Source organism: Glycine max, chromosome 18 (genome assembly GCF_000004515.6).
Source record: "Glycine max cultivar Williams 82 chromosome 18, Glycine_max_v4.0, whole genome shotgun sequence".
NCBI lineage: Eukaryota > Viridiplantae > Streptophyta > Magnoliopsida > Fabales > Fabaceae > Glycine > Glycine max.
The window spans coordinates 46,053,733-46,067,915 of record NC_038254.2 but is presented as its reverse complement, the minus strand read 5'-3'; positions in this window follow the sequence as shown (position 1 = coordinate 46,067,915).

The following is a 14,183-nucleotide window of genomic DNA, read 5'->3' as shown; positions in this document are numbered from 1 at the left end:
AAAAGAGCATTTAAACCGAGTGTATTTACCCCCAAGGCCTATACTCCAAAGAATCTGTTAGAGCCTCACCTTCCTGATTCAGGTCTAACCCCTAAAACAACTTTTGCAGACAAACACTGCTCATGAATTATACAATACCCATAACCTCACACTTATTTTCAAACACGTTCAACACATTGTGCTACAATTTAACACCTCAGGTTCTTAACTTGGAACCCTACACTTTACTTTTAACACCTCGGGCATAAACACTTTTCTCAAAGTAAACACTTGTCAGGTTATTGTATAATTCACAATTCACAACACAAGTAATATCACATCAAGTTTTAACCAAACAATTATTCACAACCATATTTCATGTTTTCAATTTAATATCTCACAATGTCACAATTCACCATCACATGTTCACGTGTATCTCACAAATTAACACATGCTTAACTTGCCACTTATACTCAATCTCAATCACAATTTCATAATCTCAAAACGTCATGTCATTACACCTCATGAATCATATACACATCAGACAATAGTAATATTTACATGGCACAAAACATATATGTATATACATATATATATATATATATATATATATATCATACAATAGTCATCTTCCAACATTTAAGGCATATAATCATTCACTTATTTATTCAGTTAATAACAACCACATGTACAAGTATATCCTTACATTTCCTCCTAATTTACTACGACCTTTGTAGAGTAAAATTACAAGTACAAGGGATGTACTAATCCTATTAAGTTCATACTTGTCTTGTTTGAAAGCTACGACAATTATCTACAACTCTTATGTTGATCACAAAAACGGTAAACATTAGATCATTGCTTAATCCTGAGAGCTCGAGCTTTTCTTAGCAATTTGAATCTCTAGGGAGCTATACAACTTCGAATTAGGTGAAACCAATGGAATTTGTTAACTAACATACATGGCTACAACTTTCATGAAGACCACAAAACCTAATTCAATCATTTTATTAGTCATTTATAGGCTACAAGTTAACTCACGTTGTTAGGAAAATAGCACGGGCGTGCTCTCATCAAATACGATCATGCTTCACGAAAAACCTTTGTTTCGTGAAGCAAAAGAGGCACAATTCAGACCTCAAAATACACCCAAATTCAAAATGAATAGCATGGAACATGTGATCACATCATGGGGAACAAAACCCCTCAATCAATTTCAATAAAACATGCAAGAATAAAAAATTGCCAAATTCCAAACACTCAATTAAACCATCTAATTTGCATCAGGACATCAATTGACCCGTCAAACATGAGCAATTCATAGTTATCATTGTACATGAAAAATTAAAATGCATAAAACACCCGAAAATTAATCCCAATTTGATCCTCTAAGGATCCCTACACATGTTCACTATAACCCAATTGCGATAAAATCATTCCTTACCTCTATGCGGGCTCACATGCGTAGTCCAAAAATGATATTAGTGTCTCTAGAAATTCCCTAAGATTCCTTAAGCTTTTCCTCTAGTTGTTCTGCTAGGGTTTCCAAGCATCAGAGGGAAGGAGAAGGGATTGAACCCTTAATTTCACTGTCTCCGTGCGAGAGGAATTTTTTTTTTCTCTCTCTCTCTCTATAGGAATTATTTTGCAAATTCTGACAGTGGGAATGTGCAAAAATGAGTGCCGAAGGTGGTGTCTAAATTCTTGAATGATCCAACGATTAACATGTCTGGGATCATAGTTTTACTAGAATAGGTTTGGATGTATGTAGGAAAAGAGAGGGTTTCAAGAGAAGAAAAAAGGAGAATGAAAATGGAAGGAAAAGAGAGCGTAGAAACTTATCATAAATGTAAAACTTGACCTAATATGTCTCTATTTATAGTTAAGATACTTTGAGCCTATTATTTACTCTATTTTTTTATTTATTTTATTATTTTATAAAATGAACTCTATTTTACTTCCTATCAAATGAATAACTAAAGTATCCTTTTATTTTCTAATAATACATATTTATGTTATTTACGTTAAAACTATTATTTTAATTAATAAAAATATTTCTCCTTATTTATTTAATTATAAAAATCTCATTATTTTTCTAAAACTCTATTTATTTTTAAATAAAACCCTTTTTAATTTATTTTACAAAATACATGATGTTACATATATCGTTGGGACCACTATGTCAGTGGTTGACACCAGGATTGGAGCTTAGGCCTAGTAATATTATAGCTTAGTGTCGTTGGGACCACTATTTTGGTGATCGACACTAGGATTGAAGCTGAGGCATAATAATATTAAAGCTTGGTGTTGTTAGGATCACTGTGGGCCGGTGATCGACATCAAAATCAGAGCTAAAGCATAATGATATTGGAGCTCGATATTGTAAGGACTACTGTGCCTATAGTCGATGCTATTTTGGAGCTAAGGATTGATGGTTTCCTGATAAGCCATGTAATTTCTTTGGCTATCAAGCACTTGAGAGAAATTAAGGACTGACGAAGAAAATGACATTATCGCTTTTTAATCACATTGGCATGTCATTTCTTGCTACACCCCACATTGATGACTAGTCAATGGAGTCGATAATATTTGTAACAAGAACATGTTGTATCAATGAGGGATGCACTTATCGCCATGATTCGATGTTACATGGCTTTTGTTGGATGGAGTCTTAACTAGGTGTTGTACCTTGGGTTCATATGTTTTATGGCCACAATATGTTATTTGCCCGAGAGTCATTTTTGAAAATGTTTTTTAAACTTTAAGGATACACAATTAATTTTGCTCAAGTGGGAGAATGTTAGAATTTTCCTATGAGTTTTTGTGGTTTGCAATTAATTGTAACATTTTATTTTGCAAAAACCAGACTAATATTATGATCCATTTAATAATACTTAAGCCCACTAATAATGTGATTAATGATAACGGACTTTGGGCACCTAATTCTAAGCAGTGTGGGAAATAGTGTGAGCCTAACCACTAGGCCCATGATAGGAGGTGCTTAGGGTTAATAAATAGTGTGGCTAGGTCCTTTTTCCATCACGACATTCAATTGCTCATTAGGGTTTGCTCCATTGAGAATCCTATAATTTGGAGCATGTGATCAGGCAAAGGAAGACTTGGCTTCTTGGTTTCAAGGATTTGTGCAACACAAATAATTCTAGTACATTTGATCTATCCCTAACTAGTAAGTAATTTGATAAAATATTATCATTGTTCTAAATTCATATAAAGTATATGTTGTTAGTGTCATATGTTTTCTTACAATAAAGTCATTGTATGCCACATTATCCTTACATTTGCAAAAAGGTTTTTTCAGACTCATAACCAATCGGTCACTTTAAAAAGAAAGTGAACATAGATTTTGAACATATAATCATGTAATTAGAAAAAAGAATGTTTATATGTTCTTTATTGTTGTTTGTGAAAAAAAATCCTTAAGAACAATTTTCAAACATTACCTTCACTAACCTTTAGACACTATTACTTTTTCATGAGCTTTCAAACATTAATCTTGCACACCACTTACTAGAGGGAGAAAACAAGGTTAAAAGCTGAAAACATTATAAGAGAGAGAGAGAGAAATAGAATGCATTACTTTATAATGCTACAATTTGAATGAAAGAAGAACACAATAAAGAACAAAAACAAAAACGAGAGTGATGTATAATAAGATGGTGTAGTTTGAAATCATACTCCCTCTAGTCTCGATTATAAGAAAAAAAAGACATGCTTTAGAATTATTAAGAAAATTAGTTAACTTCATTAAATTATGTCTTTACAATTAAAAAATAAACACTTCTTAATTATATTTCGTTGGAACTCGATATCAAGCATAAAAAATTCTTTGGCCTTACCACGTGTAGGGTATTTTGGAGAGAATCTCATTAAATAAGGTATAGGAAATTAAGATTTATTTATATTTGAGGCCAAAAAATAAGGAACTTTTGTTGCTTATATTTGAAACCAGAGAGAGTACATATATAAGAGAAAAATTGAAGAGGTATATGAATGTGATTATCCTTTCCTCAAGATATTTTGGATCCAGAGAACTAGCTTTTGAAATTGAAGCGAGAACTAGGGATGGGCAAATACTCGTTATTCAACCCAAACCTGAAAAATCCAAACAAAGAAAAATGCTTTAGGGCATATTTAGGCATTCTTCTAGGTTATGTGAGTAAAAAAACTAGTTTTGGGTGGGTTATTACTAGTCACTTCAATTTTAGACTTTTTATTTCGTCAAAAACTAAATCTGACTTACTTAATACCATATAAGACTTATGATTTTCAATGGTCCTAAGTTATAAAATGAATGTGATGTAGTGAATTGTCTAATCAAGTTTAGCCTTCAATGTTTAGTCACTTCAGCGTTCATAAATAAAACCAATGAGCTCCAAAATCAAAATCAAAATCAAATTTGAAATTTCAATTTTGAATTTATAAAAAAGGGAAAACTAAAAATGGAATATAGGACTAGTGGAGAAAATTCTAGTCTCACAAACTCTTAGAGTCTCTTCTCACTTTAGACTCTTGATCTCTCACGCTTGTGAGCTGTGCAAAGAAAAACTTCTTTATTCTCACTTCTTTACTCTCACTTCTCACTTCATTTTTCTCTTCTCAATTCTTTGTTCTCATATTCCCAATTTCAGTAGTCAAAATCCCTTATTTTCTAACCTCTAAAGCTTGAGCTTAAATTTCTTTCCTCTGTTGGTATTTTATTTATTTTTTAGTTTGATGGATCATATGCCATATGTAACACCCTAAAGGCTATTACCATAACTACGCTTAGGTTTCTAAGAACGTGAAATTTAAAATACAAAAATGACATGAGTTTCATGTAAAAGCTAAACAATTTATTACACAAGGATTCCATGCATGCTTAATTCTATTTCATTAATCACCCAAAGGTGTAATACAAAACATAGGGAAATACATTGTCATAACCAAAGCTAAGCTATGTCTTCTTATATGTGGCTTCAAGCTCCATCAACACCAAAAAGAGGAAAAAAAACTTAAAGGGGTGAGATATAATGTCTTAATAAGTAGCTAGACTCTTCTACCCAAACATCATTTTGCTTATCTCTCATGGATTTACTTTCACTAAGTCTCTAACAAATCTTTCAGGTCTAAGGTCGAATCTATACCTTTTGATCATTAATAATTTCCATTCTCTTCTCTCTTATTCTCAGACTGATACAGTGATTTACTCTCATTATCAGTTTAAGATTTCATCTCACTAATAATACTTTCCTACCATAATTTTACCTACTTTAGTCAATATTCCTTATGTAGACTCTACCCTTTTTTTCCTATGATTCTTATGAAATACCTAAAACACACTAAAAGAGAGGGGGGGGGGTGTTGAACAATGTGATGGATAAAACTTAGTCTTTTAAAAACTTTTAAAATCTTTTTTCAGTGGATGATGGGTTTCATCTAAGGGATTTAAAATCACGTCGTGCTTAGAAAACTAATTCACAAAACTTGGATATAGTAGTGTAGGAGTAACTTATAGAAAAGAACTAGTTATATAGAAACAGTAAAGAAAACACAGGTTTTATATTGGTTCACCTCAACTCTTGGGCTATGTCCAGTTCTCCTTCAAACCTTAAAGGGTTCCACTAATCAATTCTTTGATTACAATCAAGTATTCTCTATGCCGCTTCTAGCTATAACAAGTACTCTCTAGGCCACTTCTGGCACTACACTTAATCTCCCCCTGAGATTAAGACCCAAATATTCTTTGTCACTAAGTCACTCCTAGCTTTCACAAACAATATTTGTTTGATACAAAATGTATTCTTAATCACTTAAAGAGTGTTTTCACAATAAGCTTGAATATAATGAAACTCACTAACTTAGCAAAGCTAAGATTCACCCAATTTTCTCAAGTTTTCTTCATCCAACGAACTGACAGGGTTACAACACTTGTTCGTTTTGTATCAGATTATTCTCTTATGATTCGACAAACTTTAACAAAAACATCTTCAAGCTTTATATAGACTTTAGAGCTTTGATCCATTGAGAGATCCCAGCTAGTTGTTGTCTAATAGCTTTGGTGCTTGACACGAGTCCCCTATTGTGCAGAGAGAGTGGGGACCACAAACATTTTCTTCAACAAATTTTCTAAGAAGTACAATATGCTAGTGTCATCTAGTGCTCAGAGCTGACTTTCAACATAAAAATCGAAAGAAATGTTAACAACATAAGACAAATGAATTAAGAATGACGATACAAGACAATTTAAATCTTCTCTTTTGTGCGCTATGACACGAGTTTCTTATTGAACCTATGGACATTAATTTTTTATGATTGTTTTTAGTACTTGAGGATTGAGTAACTGTTTCATTGCTTTTGTAATGCGAGCCAAGTGCTAAAGCACTTGTCTTTTTAGGACTAGACGCTGAAGCGGTATCATCCAATGACTAATACTTTGGCTATTGTGCAGAGCCTTTTTGTTCATGCTTTTCTGCTTGTATCTCATAGAGATAGATGAGCTTGTAGCTTAAGCTTGAAATGTTAATACATAAAATTTATACTTTGCTAACATCAAAACCTTAGGGATTTAATTGTTTGGTACAATCCAAAGTGACTTGGACGCAACCATACTTAACATCTTATAGTTGTCTACCAAGGTCATGTATAAGGTTACTATTGCTTCTAGGATGCTTCTAACATTTAGTTGGACTTATGTCATTCTATCATCAACTGGTGTAGTGATAATTGCTATGCATATGTAATTTTTACATGCCAATCTCACAGCAACTATCTACTTTCCTCTATTTTAATGCTTCTTTTGGGTTAAAACATTAAGAATTTAGCTTCTTTTACGTTTTTATCGACTGGATGCTAAAGTTAGTTCATTTACAATATTTTTGGTTCTATTTTTTTGTAAAATTGCACAACAGAAGGTCTAGAAGATGATTGAAGAACTAGAGCAGCACGCTCAGCGTGAGGAGCTAACCTAGAGGCTGATTTAGCGTGCATCTGGAGGCTTAGGATGTTTCTAATGCTTATAGGATGTTTCTAACATTCAGCTGGACTTACGTTATTCTATCATCAACTGGTGTAGTAATAATTGCTTTGCATATATAATTTGTACATTTAAATCTCATAGCAATTATCTACCTTCCTCTCTTTTAATGCTTCTTTTGGGTTAAAACACTAGGAATTTAGCTTCTTCTGAGTTTTTTTCCAGTGGATGCTAGAGTTAGTTAATTTTTAATGATTTTATTTGTAGTTTTTGTAGAATTGCGCAGCAGGAGACCTAAAAGATGGTTGAAGAATTGGAGTAGCGCACTCAGCGTGTCAACAACCGCTTAGCGTGCATCTGGCGGCTTAGCACGCAGTCACTTATGTCAGATGGGATTTGCATGTGCACTCAATGCACACATACAGGCTTAGCGCATAGTCAATGTCAAAAAAACATGATTGTGCTGCGTTTTAAAGATAAAAAGAGGGAAAATTGAAAAAAAGCAGTTGGGACCAAATAGGAGAGCTAGGGCATGAGACAAGAAAGGAAACCCACTCACTTGGGCACGATTTTCACCATTTTCTCCCATCCCTCTTGTTTCCTTTTTGTATTTGTAAGCCTCTTATGACAATGGCTACAGGCTAAACCACCCCATTGTTGGGAGCTCAATAACCAAACACTTTTGATGTAATGATTGTTACTATCTATTTAATGTTATTTCAATGTTATTGTTTCTTTTCTGAGTTTATTGTCATGTTTATGGTTTGATCACCCATGCTCATGTAGTGTTATAGAGTTTATACATTGAAAAATGTTTATATCCTAAGAACTTGAGAACAACATCTAGGTAATCCATGTCTAGGGATAGAATGGTATTATTTAACCTTATTTATGCACCTTTATTCTTAAAGCAAATTATTTGATGTAGCTCTTAAGGGATTAGGAGTGAAATTATGAAAGTTAGGCTCTTTCACATGAGGAATCATGATTAGGGTAGGTTAGCAGATGAAGGTAATAATTGGAATAACGTTAAATAGTGAAAAATTTCTAACATTGCATCAAGAGTAATTTTGATCAGCCGAGCACTCAACACATGACGAAACTCTACATCAATCAACAACTTACCACCCCAAGTGTTTGTTTGTTGTCTCTTGCATGTGCTCTGCTCTTTATCTTTATTTATGTTGAATTTTACATTTTCCACATCATTATTTAACAAATATCAAATTTAGTTTAGTATTCGCTTAAAATTTGATATATACAAACTTTGAGTATAGTCAAAGTCCCTGTGGACTCGACACTTAGACTTACCGTTTTAATTACTACTTGGATGAATTGGTGCACTTTCCAAGGAGTTAACAAGTTTTTGACGCCATTGTCAGGGACTTTGTCCCCTGTAGTCAATAGTTTGTATATCCTCATTTCATTAATTATTTATTCTTTGATTCTTTGTTTTAAAAGAAGTATCTTTTTCTTGTGAGTGTATGCTTGCAGGGTGGAACCTTTGAAGAACTTGATCCATGGAAGATATTTTGAGTAGTATGCTTAGACAACAAAGGCTTCTTAGTAATCAATTAGAGATGTTGTTTGAGCATCCTGAAATCATGCAATTAGGGGCCAGTCATCCACAACCTATCAATTGCGATTTTTATGGAGGAGAGCATTTCGATGATAGTTGTCATCTTTACTCCATGGAAAATTCTTGGTGGGAGCAAGAGTTACACTTTTACAAACAATATGAAGAAGAAACACTCTCTAATCTTGAGAATGTGTTGATGTAATTCATGGAAACTTCCCAAGCTAGCTTCAAAGCCAATCAAAACTCTATTCAAAATTTGGAGATTCAAGTTGGTAAGCTAGTAAAATAAGTGGTTGAAATACCTTATTTGGTCATAAGGGAAGAAAATTTTGTAGAGGTTAAAGCACATGAGGATAGTCTTGTAGAAGAGCATGATTCAAGAGAAAAAGAGGAAGAAAAAAAAAAGAGAAAGGTGAGGAGAGAACACAACAACAATGGGAGAAGTTGACGTAGCTCCATGTGGAGCTTGTAGGCCTTAGATATTCTTCATCAATGGAGTCCTTTGCTTCTTGAAGAGCAATGGCAGCGGAATGGACATGAAAGAAATATTATTGGAGATGCCACTTCAAGGATAAGATGAGTCAAGAAGAAGCTCACCACCATAGAAAGCCATGGATAAGAGCTTGAAGGTAGGAGAAGATGAGTGGAGGGAGAAAGAGAGAAGGAGCACGAAATTTTGTGTCTCAAATGAGGTCTGAACTTTGAAGTGTAATTCTCAAATGATCAAAGTTAAAAAAATGCACACACAAGGCCTTTATTTATAGCCTAAGTGTCACAAAATTGGAGGGAAATTTGAATTTCTATTCAAATTTCACTTGAATTTGAATTTGAATTGGTGGAGCCAAATTTGGAGCCAAAATTTCACTAATTATGGTTCACAATAATCCAAGATCAAGTCCAAGATTCTCCACTAAGTGTGCTTAGATGTCATGAGACATGTAAAGCATGAAGGACATGTACAAAGTGTGACTATATGATGTGACAATGGGGTGTAGCAAGCAAATGCTCACTTCCCCCTTAAGATGGTCCAAAATTTAATTGGATTGGGCTTCTCCTAATTCAGTTAAATTTATCTCCCAACACACACATCAAATAGTGCACCTAATGCATGTGAAATTACAAAACTACCCATAATACAAAAACTAGTCTAGGTGCCCTAAAATACAAGGGCTGAAAAATCCTATATTATTAGGGTACCCTCCCTACACTATGGAACCCTAAATACATGGTCCAAAAATAATGAAACCTTAATCTAATATGTACAAAGATAAGTGAGCTCATACTGAGCCCATGGGCCCAAAATCTACCCTAAGACTCATGAGAACCTTAAGGTCTTCTCCTGCATCTCTGACCCAATCTTCTTGGAGTCTTCTATTCAATGCCCTTGGAGGGTAGGATTGCATCAAAGTGCTCACAAGCAGAAAATCAACAATAAAAACCTTTCCTTATCAATTGATTGGCAAGGAAGAAAGGCATGGAGAATGTGATAAATCTTTAAGTACCATTTTCTCCTTGATCACCAACATGTCCTTTGTAATGATTTGGAAGTTGTTTCATGGATACATGATTCTCATGGAGTCTTTAGCTAAGAAGCAAAAATGCAAGGAAGATGTGTTTTATGTGACATTCATGCCACCTTGAAGGCATTTGGCCCATCAAACTAGTGACGCTGAAAAAGCGCTTACTAGGAGGCAACCCAGGATTTCTACCCTTTTTCTCTTTTTTTGTGACTTGTTTAATAATCGTGTTAGTTGATTTATGTGTTGTTTTGTTGATGTTTGGTTGATTTTGGTTATGCCCATGACTTTGAATATTTGTGTTAGTTGATTTGTGTGTAGATGTTTGTTGTTGTTTGTTGTCTAATTATGTTGTGCACTCAACGCTCATGTGTGCGTGCTTAGTGCTTACATGCTGTTTTGATAGTTGTGCTAAGCCTGCACGTCACTCTAAGCTCAAAGAACTCCCTGTTTTGAAATATTTCGTATTTGGGCTAAGCGTATGTGGGCAACTTGCTAAGCCTACATGTCGCGCTAAGCCCAAAAACACCTTTATTTTTTAATATCTCTAATTAGGCTATCCGCATAGGAGTAGGCTAAGCGAGTCACACATTCTTGTTAAGCTTGCGAGGCTCGCTAAATGGATTTTGCAGGAAATTTCCTCTTGCAGAACTCGCTAAGCCCCACATGGTGCGTTAAGCCCAATGATATGTTTGGAGTTACAATTTAATTATTTGGGCTTAATGCACAAGTTTGGGCTCAACGCAGCTAAAAAAAAGTTAATTTTTTTTTTAAAAATTTCTTTTATTTTTGTTTTGGCATGTCTCCTGCACAGCAGACTTAGCACACACTTACGTGTTAAGGTCCAGTGTTCCTTAGTGTTTGCACTTTTTGTGTTGGGCTAAGCGCCAGTTGCGTGCTAAGCCTAATAAACTTGATGTTGTTTTTTGTTGTTGTTGTCAATTGGGCTTGGTGCATATTTATGCGCTAAGCCCACTATGCATTTATGTCTGTTTTGTTTTGGGAAGCGCTAAGCGCGCACCTGTGTGCTTAGCGCACCACTCCTACCTGCCTTACTTTGATTTTTGTTACTTTTCAAGTTTGAATTCACTGTTATGTTTAATTTTGCATGAAAGACATGATGATACATTTTGGTTAACTCTGATACTGAACACATTCTGGGCATGTTTTGGTTGAATTGATTGCATGACTGAGACATTGTGTACTAGTTATTAATGTTGTGAATTTTTTTATTTTTGAGAGAGCACATGTTGTTGAGTGATGGTTTTGTGAATTAAATGCGCGTGAGTGAGTTGGTTAGCTTGCATCATATAAAATTTATGGAAGAAAAACTAAATGATTCATGTTACCGTGTGAGTTGTGTGTACCTTAATTGCGAGAGAACGATTGGTTTTACTCAAGGCCTTGTTGTTTAATTTAATTTTAGCCACTTAGCCAAAAAGCTAACCCTGTTGTAAATGAATGTTATGTTGGACAAGTAGCCTCAATAACTTAAGAGGGGGGGGGGGGGTGAATTAAGTTTTAATCGATGTTCTTTAAATGTGCAAGACAAATTAAATTGCAATAAAATAAACGAGATAAGGGAAGAGAGAATTACAAACTCGATTTATATTGGTTCGACCACATCCCGTGCCTACGTCCAGACCTCAAGCAACCCACTTGAGATTTTCCACTATCTTTGTAAATCCTTTACAATCTCCGAATACACCTTGGGATCCTTCACCCTGTGTTCAAGATTCTCACAAGCCAAGAGACAAACAGTCTCTTGATTACAACTAAGTTTATGAGATGTACAAAAAGATTTATCTCCTTTAGAGTAGATGATACAAATTGAAGTTCCTAGAAGAATTTTCCATAATTTGCATGAGTCCATTATGCCTATTCAAAATAGTTTGAAGAGATGTGTCTTTTCAAAAAGTTTTTCTGAAACTTTTTCACTGGTAATCGATTACACAATTATATTCTTGAAGAGTCATGACTTTTCAAAAGCTTTTCTGAAATCTCTTTGCTGGTAATCGATTACACAAATCAAAATTCAAATAAGTTTGTGTCGTTATGTCAACAGTTCAAAATTTCAAAACGTCATGTTCAAAATCTCTCTGGTAATCGATTACAAGAACCTGGTAATCGATTATCAGAACCTGGTAATCGATTACCAGTTCAAAAAGATATTATTTTGAACTGATTTAACTTTGATGAAAGAAGTTTAACAATTAAAAATTTTGAGGCCAAACTATAGCAATAAAAATTTGAGATTCTTTTAACAAAATTGACTAAGTTCTTATCTTAGATTTACTTGATCTTGTGTGTTGACTTGATTCAATCTAGGCTCATCAAGTAAATACTTTGGCATCATCAAAACCTGCATTATATACATTCACATTATTCCCCTTTTTGATGATGACAACCATATTTAGGTAAATAGTAAAGAGAGAAATAATATCCATCTATGTCGTTCACTCCCCCTTGATTTTTCAGTGATTGCTTATATAAAAAAAAGTTTAAGATTTGATGAAAAATTTATATATAAAACTTTTTCAACTTTGGACAAAAACATGGATAGAAAAATATACAATTCTCCTTACCATCTATCTCTCCCCCTTTGGCAACATCAAAATCAAATTATGAGTAGAGAGAAGAAAAACATACAACGAGTATAATAAATAAGATACCAAACCATACCATACCTGGTCAGAGTACCATCCAAGCAGAATAATAGGACCTTAATGTAACTTAAACAAGTCTAAAAGTCTAAAGGACTAAAGTACTAAAATAATTTAATGCAATAAGTATGAAAGTCTAAAGGACTAAATAAACCCAATGTGAATAATTATTAAAATCATTAAATATGCAAGGAGGAAAAGATCATAGGTAATTGTATGGACTAGGAATCTAAGTCAGATTGGTCAACAATTCCTAATTCTCTTCTAATGGTAAAGAAACTTTCTTTGGGCAGAAGTTTTGTAAAGATATCGGCCAATTGATTTTTAGTTTCAACAAACTCTAGTACACAATCATCCTTTTGAACATGATCTCTAAGGAAGTGATGCCTTATTTCAATATGTTTTGTTCTAGAGTGCATAATAGGATTTTTGGATAGGTTGATTGCACTTGTATTGTCACAACGGATAGGAATATGATCACGCATTAAACCATAATCAGAGAGTTGTTGTCTCATCCATAGGATTTGTGCACAACAACTTCCACCAGAAATATATTTCGCTTCTGCAGTTGATAAGACAACACTATTTTTCTTTTTGCTTTGCCACGATACTAGTGCCGAACCAATAAAGTGGCAAGTCCCACTAGTGCTTTTCTATCATTTTGCATCCAGCAAAATCAGAATCAAAGTATCCTACTATCGGTTTTGCATCTAGCACACATGCAAGGACTAAACATAATATCCGGTCTACTTCCTGATAAATAAAGAAGAGATCCGACCATACCTCTATATTTCTTTATATCTACTGATTGACCAGCTTCATCTTTATCCAAGTAGCAAGCAATGCTCATAGGGGTAGCCATTTGTTTAGCATTTTCCATTGCAAACTTCTTGACCAATTCTTTGAAATATTTTGCTTGACTAATAAAGATTCCATTTTTGGTTTGTTTTATTTGTATTCCAAGAAAGAAATTCAACTCACCCATCATGGACATTTCAAATTCACTTTGCATATCATTAGATAATTCTTTGCACAAGGAATCATTAGTAGCTCCAAAGATTATATCATCTACATATATTTGAACTAGGAGAATGTCATGCATTTTTTTATGAAAAGTGTGGTATCAACCTTTCCTCTTGTAAAGGCCTTTTCTAAAAGAAATTTGCTCAATCATTCATACCAAGCCCTAGGGGCTTGTTTTAAACCATATAGAGTCCTTTTCAATTTAAAAACATGATTGGGCAAATCTAAATTTTCTGTCTCTTGCATGTGCTCTGCTCTTTATCTTTATTTATGTTGAATTTTACATTCTTCGCATCATTACTGAACAAATATCAAATTTAGTACAATATTCGCTTAAAATTTGAGATATACAAACTTTGAGTACAATCAAAGTTCCTGTGGATTCGACACTCGAACTTACCGTTTTAATTACTAGGACGAATTAATGCACTTGCCAAGGAGTTAAAATG